Genomic DNA, 13,049 nt, shown 5'->3' on the forward strand with positions numbered 1-13,049 from the left:
GAATCATTTCATTGCTATTGAATTATTATGATACGATTCGTGGGTCAAAGCAGATAGACGTAAATTAAAAATATTTTAATTTGTTTTTTTGCTCTGTATACCATATCGATATTCACGACGTCAAGCGTGGCGTCGCAATATTTTATGAGGTAGTTCTTAAAAATGTTAAATTTTGCGATATAAAAGCAATTATCTACATTTATATTACGAGAAAACAAACCCTAAGACATATTAATTTTTTCACATAGATTTATTTCAAATCAATTATATTTTAAGATACCAAAGGGGGAACAGTTTCGACTGCACCATTTAAAAGTTAATGATATTTGTTGAAAAAAAAATCTTGCCTGAAAACGAGCCGAAATCGACGTTTTTCCTATATAATTCAATACAATAACGTCGAAAATGTTACAACAATGGCATCTTTGGGATTTAATTACATAAAAACGATGCAGACGAATTTTATAAAATTTTCAGAGAATGTAAAACAAAGGTAGAGGAATCATATAGCTAATTTTAATGGTATGTTTTCGGACATTTTTAAAATGCCCGCAAACCCGCGACCTACGTTAAACATATGTCATACGTGCAGTCTTCATGTTCCCGGTTTTAAAATAAAACAGTTCATACAAAAACATGAAGGAATGTAAAGTTTCTATTAGAGATAAATTTGACGATTCCTTTCCTGATCCCATGTCTTCTATTTCAAAATGTTCTGTCAAAAACTGTAAAACCTGTGATGTTTTTGATTGCAAGATCTTCATTTACTAAGTCTTGTAATCTTACGGGACAGAGCTTCTATACCAAAACTTTGGAAAATCGGAACGGCAAATCTTCTAATGTTGTCTAAGGAATAGAATGGACCCTTTGTGGGCTGATTATTTGTTGGTGAAACCAAGGGTTTACGTACTAAAAGAATATCGAAGCATAGATTCCAAATTAAGAATGGGGGCCAGCAGCTTCTTTACAAGCACTTTAATTTACCTGATCATTATATTTTGTCAATGAATGTTAGAATTCTAGAAAAGACTTACCATCATTCCAATAGCCCATCATTAAGTACACCATTTCGTAGACAACGAGAAGAATACTGGATTAGAAAACTAGGCACGACCTTTCCATGTTGTAGCAATGACAATGTCGATAGTGATGGGAATCTTTCAAGTTCATAGTGTTACAGTAGCAATGTTAATGTGATGGGACTTTTTAACAATGGACAGAGACGTAAGCGTAGTCATGGACATCGGTCTTACAATAAACCTATTATACACGATGTCTCTTTTGATTCACTACTACCTTAAGTAAATAAATAGTTTGGTCTTCATCACATTCGAACCAAACTTTATTGTTTCCCATTGACTGTTTTAATGGTCTTTTTTTTTTAAACAAACAAAGAAAGTCCATATTTGGATTCCCCGACACCAGAATACAGACTAAGGAGGAAATTCCTCAAAATCTGATGTCAGTTTTAAATATTTTTAACATTCCCTTTAATCAAAATGGAATTGAATCCAAAACTATACAAAAATCCCTACAACATTGATATATATATATATATATATATATATATATATATATATATATATATGACATATGGCTTTAGGAGACCAAGGAGGATATATTTTCTGGCTTAGGGAGACCACTGGATTAAGGCGACCTTTTTCGGTCTCCCTATTATTTTGACCTCATCAGTATTGCAAATGTCTTTTTATAGATAAATAAACAGTCTGCCATTAAATATTATTAATCTTTAACTCTGTTATTTAACATTCAAAAGTTGTCTAATTCCTATCATCTTCCCTAAAAAAGAAAAGAATGTATAACCTACGTATAATTTCAAAGGATAATTTTTCTGCATTTTGGAGACCATGAAAAACATGCAATTAAACAAAAAATCTAGCATATATATTTTTTCCGCTTTTGATATGTTCTAATGAGTGTTTCTTTAACTTAGTTTTCCACTTTTTATGTTAAAAACCTAAAAAGGAAAAATATTGTAAATTTATGGACCATGTTTTGAATTCTTAGCAAGTGCTTTCCGTCATTTGTTCCGAATGCCATCGGAATGCCTCTTCAGTTTTCAGAAAATGACCTCTGAACACCATGAATGTTGAGAAATTTGGGTAAGTAACTAAAATGATACAGTAATAAGTTGTAATTAAGAATACGCAAGACAAACATTCGTGTTTTTTTTGTTTTTGTTTTTGTTTTTTTTTTTTTGCCTAGTAATTTAGCTTTTAAGAGAAAAAGTATGATTTTAAATAATCATTAGACTATAGTTCGGTATATAAAATCCTGAAGGAAATTCGAAATAAAGTTAAATGATAGGCCCCTATATTTTTAATTCTTTTATGCAAGTCCACAAACAAATGCAGAAAATATTTAAAGATTAGGCCGAACGTAGAAAAAAATAGTCTCGCAAGTTGACGCAGCTATGTCGAGCTTAAAAATTTAAATTAAACTTTCTGTAAACATCATGCAGGACATGATCATCATGATATAGTATAAATGAAACAGACCCTGTAAGAAAAAAATAGCTGTAATTTAATAATTATTTATTAATATAATGTGGTCCTCTGCTGTTAAAATGCATATGCAGTAAAAAAAGGGTGAAGCAGATTTGATACAATACATGGCTGAAGGAACGTACGAAATGAAATTTAGGTATACTATAGAAAACATTGCTCCTTTATGTTTGGACTCCCTCAATAATAACCTCTGATGATCTATTTTTTACTTTTGCTTTTGGTCCCCCTAAATAATAACCTCTGGTAATGTATTTTTCTTTTGCTTATTAAGAAATCTTTAGTTTGTAGCCTCCCCCAACCTGAAACTGAAAAATGTTGTTTGGTTGTGCTCACCCCCCCCCCCTCCAACTAAATTACGTACGGGCCTACTCTCCATCCCTGAGGTTTTCTTTCACCAAAGAAAGATTAATTGGTAACAGTTCAGATATATAGCAATATTTACGGAAGGGAATATTCTCGTTAATTATGAAGATGTGACAGTAACTAAATGTTACACAGTGAGTGTAACATTTATTTAATATTATTGTAACAGTTAATGTTTACAAATAGTGAAATACTGATACTATGAAATTTTAATGGATATATAGAAAATATACAAGTACAACCATTATTGTAAACCACATACACGAAAAGCTTTTTTTTTTCCAAGCAATTGGAAATTCTTTACAAATCATTATCGCAGCCTAGTTCCCTTCATTATTTTCAGCAGTTCAGTGACGGAGATAAAATGATCATTTGGGGTTTATACCCCCCCCCCCTCCCCACCAAATGAAACTAAAAAATGTTTGGTTTTGGTCCCCTTCAACTGAAATTGATTCCTACTTACCATGCTTACAGGCTTAACTAAGATGTGACAGGGAGTGTAAAAACAATAATTGTTCAGACGGATACATAAGCTGATATAAATATCAAATTTTAATGGATAGATAGAAATTAATATACAATTACAACCATTTATTATAAACTACATAAAGATAATTTTTCAAGCAATTTGAAATTCTTCATTTTTTAAGATAATATTTTATTTCGTATATATATGTTTATAGGTTTATTCGTATCAACAAATCTGTGTACGAGTTAATAACGCACCCTGGGTTCCCTGCATTTTCAGTGACAGAGAACCAGATATAAGAATGCAGGGAAACAAGCCTTGTTACAAGGTTTGAGGTTTGTTTATTTTATATTTTAATTTACACTTTTTTAAAATTATTATGCAAAACTCTGTGTGCAGATGAATATTTACATTTTAATGTTATAAGTCGTTTGTTTTGTGGTTCATTTATTTGCGGTGACTGTCCCACGTGTGTTTACCTGTTTACATTCACCTACTGGTAACGGGACGTTTCGCCCCTATTGACGTTTCGCGCCCAGACCATTCGCCCCTAAAGACGTTTCGCGCCGAGACGTTTCGCGCCCAATTTAATCTACATTGTCTACAACGATATATTACGATGTTTTAAGATAAATATTTATATATAAGGTTAATATTGACTGTGTTAAAAAAAGTTCTAAGGTTACTAAAAACCTTTAATGTTTTAAAAGTTGTTGAAAATAGGCTTATACCATAATTAAATGTACAATTATCCATGTGCAGATATAATTATGTTTATTCATCAATCATAATTGTCTGATTCAGTTTTGTAATTAGGGTGTTATAACTATAATTTGGAGACTCTCCATGTTAAGATAAAGAGGAGAATTAAATTATGAGACGGGTGTCAAGTTCATTTTACCGTTGCTCAATAGCTAGGATGCACACTGACTCCAATTTTCTTTGCGATTTTGAGTAATGCTATATGCTATATAAGTGTAACAGGGGTGTCACTATGGAAGTATATAACACAACACTCCTGTCAGGGTTCATCAGATTTATTGCACAGTGGAGTGATTATATATATATTGTGTTGTATTGTGTAAGCCCATTCTATGGGAATAGGCTTTCCCACAAATTGTTAATATAGAAGCATCTACATGAATGGTGATCAGAAATGGAAATCTGTCCAAAGTCAAGAATGTCTTTTTTTTAATATATATATAGTCTGGTCAGATCAACCATTGAACAAAGAATGGTCTTAATAAAGCGGGAAAACTCCAACCCAGTCAATAAAACCAATAGAATCAGACCTTTCAAATCAATAACCAATAAAAACCAAAATAACAATAACCACTTCCAAAACACCTGACCAATGCCCTTAGGTATATATATAAGTATGTACAGATAAGGGAGAACTAAGGGGTGGATCTAGGTTTTGAATAACAAATTTAAATAAAAGTTAAAAAATATATTCTGGCAAGTTCTGTTACTTTATTTTAAACAAATCCAACACTATTACAATCTCCCCCCGGTCGCGGAATGACGTCCACGTCATTCAAATGGGAAACTATAATCCTGAAATATAAAGCATAAAAATACATAATATACAATTAAAACATTATTTAGATGATGCAGACACAAGGTTTAACAAGGCTAACTGGCAAACACTGGAGTCAACACTCTCTAAAGTTCCTTGTTCCATCAAACTCTTGATAAAATTGGCTCTCTGTAACCAGTCTGGCTGTGTCTGACTCATCATCACAAAGTCCTTTGTCCAAGGTGGTTTACTTTTGTTTCTAGTTGATCTCCTTGGTGCTGGTACTGGTACTTGGGTATCTTGTGTTGAAGGCTCTTGCTCCTGATGAACAGTATCATCAGCATGCGAAGGCATATCATCATCAATATCATCGTCAACTTCATCAACATCATCATTATGCTCTTCATCCTCTTCAGCATGGTTCCCAGGCTCATCCTGGTGGAGAGCGTCCTCTCCAGAATCCATAACTGAAGATTCCTCAGTCAAAGAATGGTCGTCACCATCTTGACTGGGAATTCCTTGGTGTGAATTTTCTGACTGCCTTATAGGGTAACCTATAAAAGAAAATTCGCTATCTGAATCTGATAAATTCTCATTAGAAATTATTGTTTCTATTGGAAATTCTCTTCTTGTTGCCTTCTTTCTATATCTTGGTGGTTTTGATGGAGGAGGTGTAGACTTCTGTAATTTAGAACCTATTGGAAGCAATAAATTTCTATGTAGAACTTTACATCTTCCTTCACCGTCCTCTCGTTGAACTTTGTAAACAGGTATGTCTTTATTAGATTGAGCAACGACTACATAAGGCTCATCTTCCCACTTATCAGCGATCTTATGCTTTCCATCATACGATACAATTTTCACCAAAACTCTGTCTCCGACCTGTACAGTAGCCGCTCTTGCCCTTAAGTTGTAGTTTTCCTTCTGCCTTTGTTGGGAATGCTTGATTGCTGTATTAGCTAGCTTATATGCATCTTGTAGTCGTTCTTTCAATCTGTTGATGTATTTAGTATTGCATTTTTCTTCATCTGACTGCTGAGGAAATCCAAAGATGATATCAACCGGTAATTTAGGCTCTCTCCCAAACATTAAGTAAAATGGCGAGAATCCTGTTGAATCATTTGTTGTGGCATTATATGCGTGAACCAAGGAATTGATGTGACTTTTCCAATCAGGCTTTTGGGAGTTTTCTAAAGTTCTCAGCATGGAAAGAAGAGTTCTGTTAAAGCGTTCTGTTATACCATTACCCATCGGATGGTAGGGGGTTGTTCTTGATTTGGAAATTCCTAAAAGAGTACATAATTCTTTAATGATGTTGCTGCAGAAATTTGTTCCTTGATCCGAATGTAGTTTTTCTGGAATTCCATAATGTAAAATGAAATGATTGAAGATAGCTTCAGCAGTTGTTTTGGCTGTCTGGTTTCGAGTAGGTATTGCCACCGCAAAACGGGTAAAATGGTCTGTAATGACTAAGATGTTTTGTACTCCTCCCTTTGCTGGTTCTAATGTTAGGAAATCCATGCATACAAGTTCCAGTGGCTGGGATGTTTGGATGTTAACTAATTCAGCTCTCTGGTCACTTGTCTTAGTCTTTATACATCTTTCACAACAATCAATCCAATCGATGATATCTTTCTGCATCTTTGGCCAATAAAATCGTCGTCGCACTAATGAAATAGTCTTGTCTCTGCCCAAATGTCCCATCTTATTGTGCAGGTGATGTAATACAGTTGGAATGGTTGACATGGGAATGACAGATTGATGGATGGTGCTATCTTCTGTTTTCACTTCTCTCAATAGGATGTTTTCTTTGACTTTGAATTTGGAAAAATTCCTGTAGAAAATTAAGTCATTTTCAGTGTTCAAAGAATCCCTATCTGGTCTGGTTCCTAATTCCACTTGGGTTTTCCAGAAAGAAACAGTAGGGTCTTTATCTTGAATAGCTGATATGTCTAAATGATCTGCTATTTCTAAACTTGGCTGCATAAGCTGGCAAATAGCATCATCTATGGCTAAAGTCTCTGCATATGGCTGTCCAATTTGGCATATAGCTTTAATAGAGTCGCTGTCAATGGTTTCTGTGTTGTCGAGTCTGGAAAGTCTATCCGCATCTGTGTTTGATTTTCCCGGTCTGTATAAAATTTTGAAGTTGAAGGAGGCCAAAGCAGAAATCCAACGATGTCCAGTAGAATCTAATTTTGCAGTACTAAGAACATAGGTAAGTGGATTGTTGTCAGTGTAGACAGTAAATTCCTTTCCTTGTAGATAGTCGGAAAATTTTTCAGTAATCGCCCACTTCAATGCCAAAAATTCAAGCTTGTGAGTTGGATAGTTCTTCTCAGACTTGCTCAATCCTCTGCTTGCGTATGCAATGACTCTATCTTTTCCTTCCTGTTCTTGATATAATACTGCACCAAGACCTGTCTGGCAAGCATCCGTGTGCAACTTAAATGGTTTGGTGAAATCTGGATAACCTAGAACAGGTGGTGAAGTAAGCTTATCCTTAAGTAAAGTAAATGCCTCCTGTTGTTCTTGTTCCCATTTCCATTTTGGGTCTGGTTTCTGCTTCCCTCTAGACTTCTTTCCAACAGCCATAATGTCAATTAATGGTCTGGCAATTTTTGCAAAGTCCTGTATAAATTTACGGTAATAACCCGCAAAGCCTAAAAATTGCCTAACTTCCTCTGCATTTGTTGGAACTGGCCAGTTTTTGACTTTCGACAACTTGTCTGGGTCTGGCTCCACCCCATCTTCAGACACGATGTGTCCGACATATCTAACTTTCTTCTTGAAGAGTGAACACTTCTTGGGAGAAAGTTTAAGCCCATATTCTCTGATACGCTGGAATACTTGCTGCAAGCTGTTAATATGTTCCCTGAAAGATTTTGAAAAAATAATCAAGTCGTCTAAATATATAAAACAAATTTTAAGATGTAAATCACCTAAGCATTGCTCTTGTAGACGTTGGTAAGTTGCAGGTGCGTTAGCTAAGCCAAAACTCATTTTATTAAACTCATAAAATCCAAGAGGGCCCACAGTAAATGCAGTTCGTTCTTTATGCCGCTCTTCGATTTCTATTTGGTGGTATCCTGATTTCATATCGAGAACACTGAAATAGGTGTTTCCTGATAGTGAGTCCAGTATCTCCTCAATTCTGGGCAAGGCATAGTTGTCTTTTACAGTTCTGGAGTTCAACTGTCGATAATCTATGCAGAGTCGTAGAGATCCATCACTCTTCCTGACCAGTACGACATTGGAGGAGAAAGGTGAGTGTGAAGGTCTAATAATTCCTGCTGCCAACAACTCTTTAATATGTGACCGGACTTCATCTATCATAGCAGGTGGAATTCGTCGATACTTTTGCTTAAATGGTGTTGAGTCAGCAAGTTCAATTCTGTGTTTCACTTTGTCTGTTGTTCCAATATCTGTGGCACCTGTTGAAAATATATCCTGGTATGACTCCACTAATTCTCTGAATGCTTGCTGTTCTTCATCTGATATATCCTCTGGCAAGTGAATTTTGGATATAATGTCTTCTAATTCTGGTGACACTGATGAAGATTCACTAGATGTTGGTCCTGTATCCTGTATTTCTACTGGCTGAATCTCACAAATGATGCTCTTTGGTGAAACTGAGATGGTTCTAGTTGTGACGTTGTTGATGTTTACTGGCATTATCTGATGATCCTCAAACAGATAAGGATGGAGAGTTGCCTCAATGTCAACATCACTTGGCATACAGGATTTGTTAGATTCATGCATCATAACAATACATCTGTGGTAAGGAATCTTCTTGTCAATGTACCCATTAATGGTAATGTTGCTGTTTGGAGGAATGATCACTCTGGATGTCTCTGCACTTTTCACTAACCCTAGTGAATACCCATTCCTACTTAATTCCTTCTCTCTAATAGCAATACAGCGGAAGGCTAAGTACCAGGGTGTCGTTAAAGCTGCTTCTTGAAGAAATCTGGATCCATATTCCTCCTTTGTGACATCTATAAGACTCTGGATTATGTTGGTTCCAATAAGCACAGGAACATGCATATTGTAGTTGCTATTTGGAACAACAAGGAATAAACAATCCTGGAGTCTGTCCAATGTTGGAATACCAAATGGTGTTAGGTTGACACACACATAACCACTATATGGCATCAGTTGTCCATCAGCACATTCTATATTAATAGCCTCTTCAATGGGATGTAACTCTACATCTTGAAGGTACTGATCATAAAAAGACTGGCTAATGGTAGATACGGTAGCACCAGTATCTAGAAGAGCGGTACACTGAGTGTCGTTGATGGCAACTGTAATCTCATTTGGTTTTCCTATAATTTCCGTTCTGGGACTCTTGGTCCTCGAGCCAACTCCTCGTCCCCAGGGGTTGACTTGTTGTAGTTTAAAGCCTGGCGTCTGTGATCCACCATTACCCTGCATCCAATTGCAATGTGTCCGACTTGTCCACATCTATAGCAAGTAGGTGGTTCCTTCCTCCTATATCTCTGAGATTCCTGCACATCATCATGTGTGACCTGAGGTGGAGGTATCCTAGGATTCTGTTTGTATCCTCCTCTATAAACTCTATCTTGTCTACCTCTTTGATAGGATGGTCTAGGTGCACTGAATGTTTGTGGTAATCGTCTGTTGTAAGTGTACTGACGATCCTTAAATCCTTGCATTGCAGTGGTCAGTTGATTAATCTTTGCCTCAAGATCATCAAGTCTATCAGTAGAGTGTTCAGCAGGTGTTGCAGCTTTTGCAATTGCTGATTTCTTCTCTTTGATTTGAGGTTGATGCTCCATCTCTACTTTCCTCACTGCTGATCTGAGCTCATCAAAGTTGAGAGTCTTGTCAAAGAGATGTCCACAAATATCTTTCAGTGATGGCCTTAATCCTTTGAAGAACATTGTCCGTAGCATCTCATTGGACTGTGACTGTGCAATAAGTCCTTTCTGTATGGCTTTGCTTAAAATGTCCTCTAATCTGCAACTCCATCTTGCACATTCCTCATCATCCTTTTGTCTAGCACTATAGAACTCGGACAGGATGTCCTCTTTCTCAGCTACAGTACCATAGATGCTATCTAGTTTCTTAATGATACTTTGAGTAGATGCCCCTGGTCCAAGATGCACTATCACACGACTCGCTTCTCCCTTCAACGAACGTCTAATGGCATGATGGATAGTGTCTGGATGATATGATTCATTGATGAGACATTCTACTTCATACTTCCAAACATCATAAGTAACATCACTCTTACTATCTCCTGAGAAAGTCGATATCCGTGGGAACGGAGTGTAAGGCATAGGCTTCCCAGAAGATGGTGGAGGTTGAGCTGTGTTACTGGAAGCTGTTGTGCTTGGAGATTCAGTTGTCTCTGTAGGTTCTTCCTTAATAAATGTAGAGGTCATCCAGTCTATGAAGTCCTGTGGGGTATCAGCCTTAGGCTTCAACTTCATTGCCTTCCAGGCAATAAGCATGTTCTTCACCTCCTCCTTTGTCATCGCTGCTTCTTCAGACATGATTGTTGAATAATTGTATGGTAACACAAATAATAGTACACAATATTTACAATGCTGCAGAATAATACACAATATTTAAAATAAAGCAACTGTTTGTACCTGTAATTTATCTCATGGTGAAATAAAATTGCAAATAATTCCAGGAGGGTAGTTCAAAATGAACTAATAATCTTTGGGAAAGTATAAATAATGTCAAAATATAAATAGAAAATGAAAGTAGGATGCACTTCCGCTAAGTGTTGCACTTCCGGTCAATAAATGCACTCAAAATATTTTATCTTATGGCTGAAACACAAAATACTATTTACAACCTGCAATAAAGATAACTTTTAATTCTTTGCACTGTAATAAGCAAGTTTGGTAAGCGTGAATCAATTCAAAAACAAATCAAAAGTATCAGCGAATAATTTCAATACTGAAAACAAACAGATAATTTTGTCAATATGAACTTTCTTGTCAATCAAAATCAGCTGATTTTATGTTGAAGAAATGAAGTGCAAATAATCAAATAAACACAAGGTTTTAAGCAGAAATATTTACCTGAGACGTAGGAATCTTTGAGATAACAACACAAGAACACAAAAACTGAATGCAAAGATTGTTGTTGAAGTTTTAAAACAAAATTTAAGTGCTGAAAACAAAAAAATCAAGAATTACCGAATCACGTTTTGTAAACTTCCGGTTTATGAATGAAACGGATTTCGAGCTCGAACGGAATTCGCAAAACAAAAACCGAACTCGACTGAAATGCGGATAAGAAACCGAACCCGATCTAAATTGATACGAATGAAATTATACAAACACTACTGTAAACAATAAATAATATGTACAATTTAAAGGTAATGGGATTTTGGGTAATAGGGTGTTTGGGATTAACTACCAGACAATTACAAAACCACTGATAACACTGAAGCAACAATGACCTCACAAAATATCACGACAAACTCAGATCAACTGACTTGAATACGACCAATATAACTAGCAAATTCAACTGTTGTAGTCTTACTGTCTTGTCTGTAAAATGTCAGATGAAAGAAATAGCAATTAACCACTAATTAAAACTGGGAATGGAATGAGGGAAATGTGTGCACTGTTAATTACACAACTTACCCATGCTCTCACTCTCACTGTAGTTCTTCTTACATTGTAAAGTTCTAATACCAATATGTGCACAATAAAAAAATAATAACAAACCCAGTTATGACGGACAGAACAGACAGACAATGATCAACTTTAAACTATAAAAATATTACTAGCTAGCTAAATGTAGGCCTATTCAAAAAAATTTACACCACTGATCAATCGTGAATATTAAATTCTTTACAAAGAAAAAAATATATATACTTACATATTCAACTCTAACGGTGCACCAAGTTCTAAAATCTACAGTTTATAAACATGCATATAACTCACCAGCTGGTAAAGATAAATATCACAGATTAAATGATTGCATGCAGTCTCAAATGCACTACACCGGTGTCACTGATGATCCTTCAGAATGTCACTTGTTAGGCGCGGATCAAAGTTTGTAACTTGGGTGGATAAACACAGTCATCACAGGTAAGTTTATGCGTCACTGACGGCCTGACGATCTCCATGGATCCGTAAACGTACCACACACCATACACTCGTCTCCAGTCTGCACTCAAAGCCACTGTGTCCCAACGTGGGCGCCAAAATGTAACAGGGGTGTCACTATGGAAGTATATAACACAACACTCCTGTCAGGGTTCATCAGATTTATTGCACAGTGGAGTGATTATATATATATTGTGTTGTATTGTGTAAGCCCATTCTATGGGAATAGGCTTTCCCACAAATTGTTAATATAGAAGCATCTACATGAATGGTGATCAGAAATGGAAATCTGTCCAAAGTCAAGAATGTCTTTTTTTTAATATATATATAGTCTGGTCAGATCAACCATTGAACAAAGAATGGTCTTAATAAAGCGGGAAAACTCCAACCCAGTCAATAAAACCAATAGAATCAGACCTTTCAAATCAATAACCAATAAAAACCAAAATAACAATAACCACTTCCAAAACACCTGACCAATGCCCTTAGGTATATATATAAGTATGTACAGATAAGGGAGAACTAAGGGGTGGATCTAGGTTTTGAATAACAAATTTAAATAAAAGTTAAAAAATATATTCTGGCAAGTTCTGTTACTTTATTTTAAACAAATCCAACACTATTACATAAGCATGATAAGTTCTTATCAAAAATATACTTCTCAAAAAAATCTTTTCATATAACTAATTTCAAAAGTGACATTTCTATGCCTGTTACATCAAAATAGATATTTTTTTCTTTTAAATCATCATGTCATTAAAATAATCACGGGTTATTGATTGAACCAATGGATTGGATTTATATAGCACAGTACAAAAGTTATTTAGAAATTAATAATTGCTGTTAACAAGTGATAATTACCACATAATTGATTAATTGATCTTCGGCGCGAACCGTCTTGGGGCGAAACGTCTCAGCGCGAATGGTCTTTCGGGGCGAACCGTCCCGCACTCCACCTACTGACCTAGAGTCTTCAAAATATACCTTCTGTAATCATGACTGTTGTAATCTTGTTTTTATGTTAGTTTACCATATGTAACTTGACTGTTGTATAGATTTATAGCGATCAC

At 35.5% G+C, this 13,049-nt stretch overlaps 1 protein-coding gene and 1 long non-coding RNA gene across 3 annotated transcripts in view; one reads left to right on the plus strand and one right to left on the minus strand.

The window, feature by feature from the left end:
- Positions 1–13,049, minus strand: part of LOC133191655 (tyrosyl-DNA phosphodiesterase 2-like) — a 507,986-nt gene that overhangs the window by 187,795 nt on the left and 307,142 nt on the right. The gene's annotated exons all lie outside the window — the stretch shown is intronic.
- Positions 3,580–13,049, plus strand: part of LOC133191427 (uncharacterized) — a 31,882-nt gene continuing 22,412 nt past the window's right edge. Inside the window, exon 1 of one of the 2 annotated variants that reach the window (XR_009721682.1) lies at positions 3,580–3,695. This is a non-coding gene — a long non-coding RNA (uncharacterized LOC133191427). The remainder of the gene's footprint in view (positions 3,696–13,049) is intronic. The other variant, XR_009721683.1, reaches the window with a different exon arrangement.

The sequence above is a fragment of the Saccostrea echinata genome, unplaced genomic scaffold (assembly GCF_033153115.1).
Source record: "Saccostrea echinata isolate AGI-Se365-2 ecotype Australia unplaced genomic scaffold, CSIRO_AGI_Sech_v1 ptg000023l, whole genome shotgun sequence".
Lineage (NCBI taxonomy): Eukaryota > Metazoa > Mollusca > Bivalvia > Ostreida > Ostreidae > Saccostrea > Saccostrea echinata.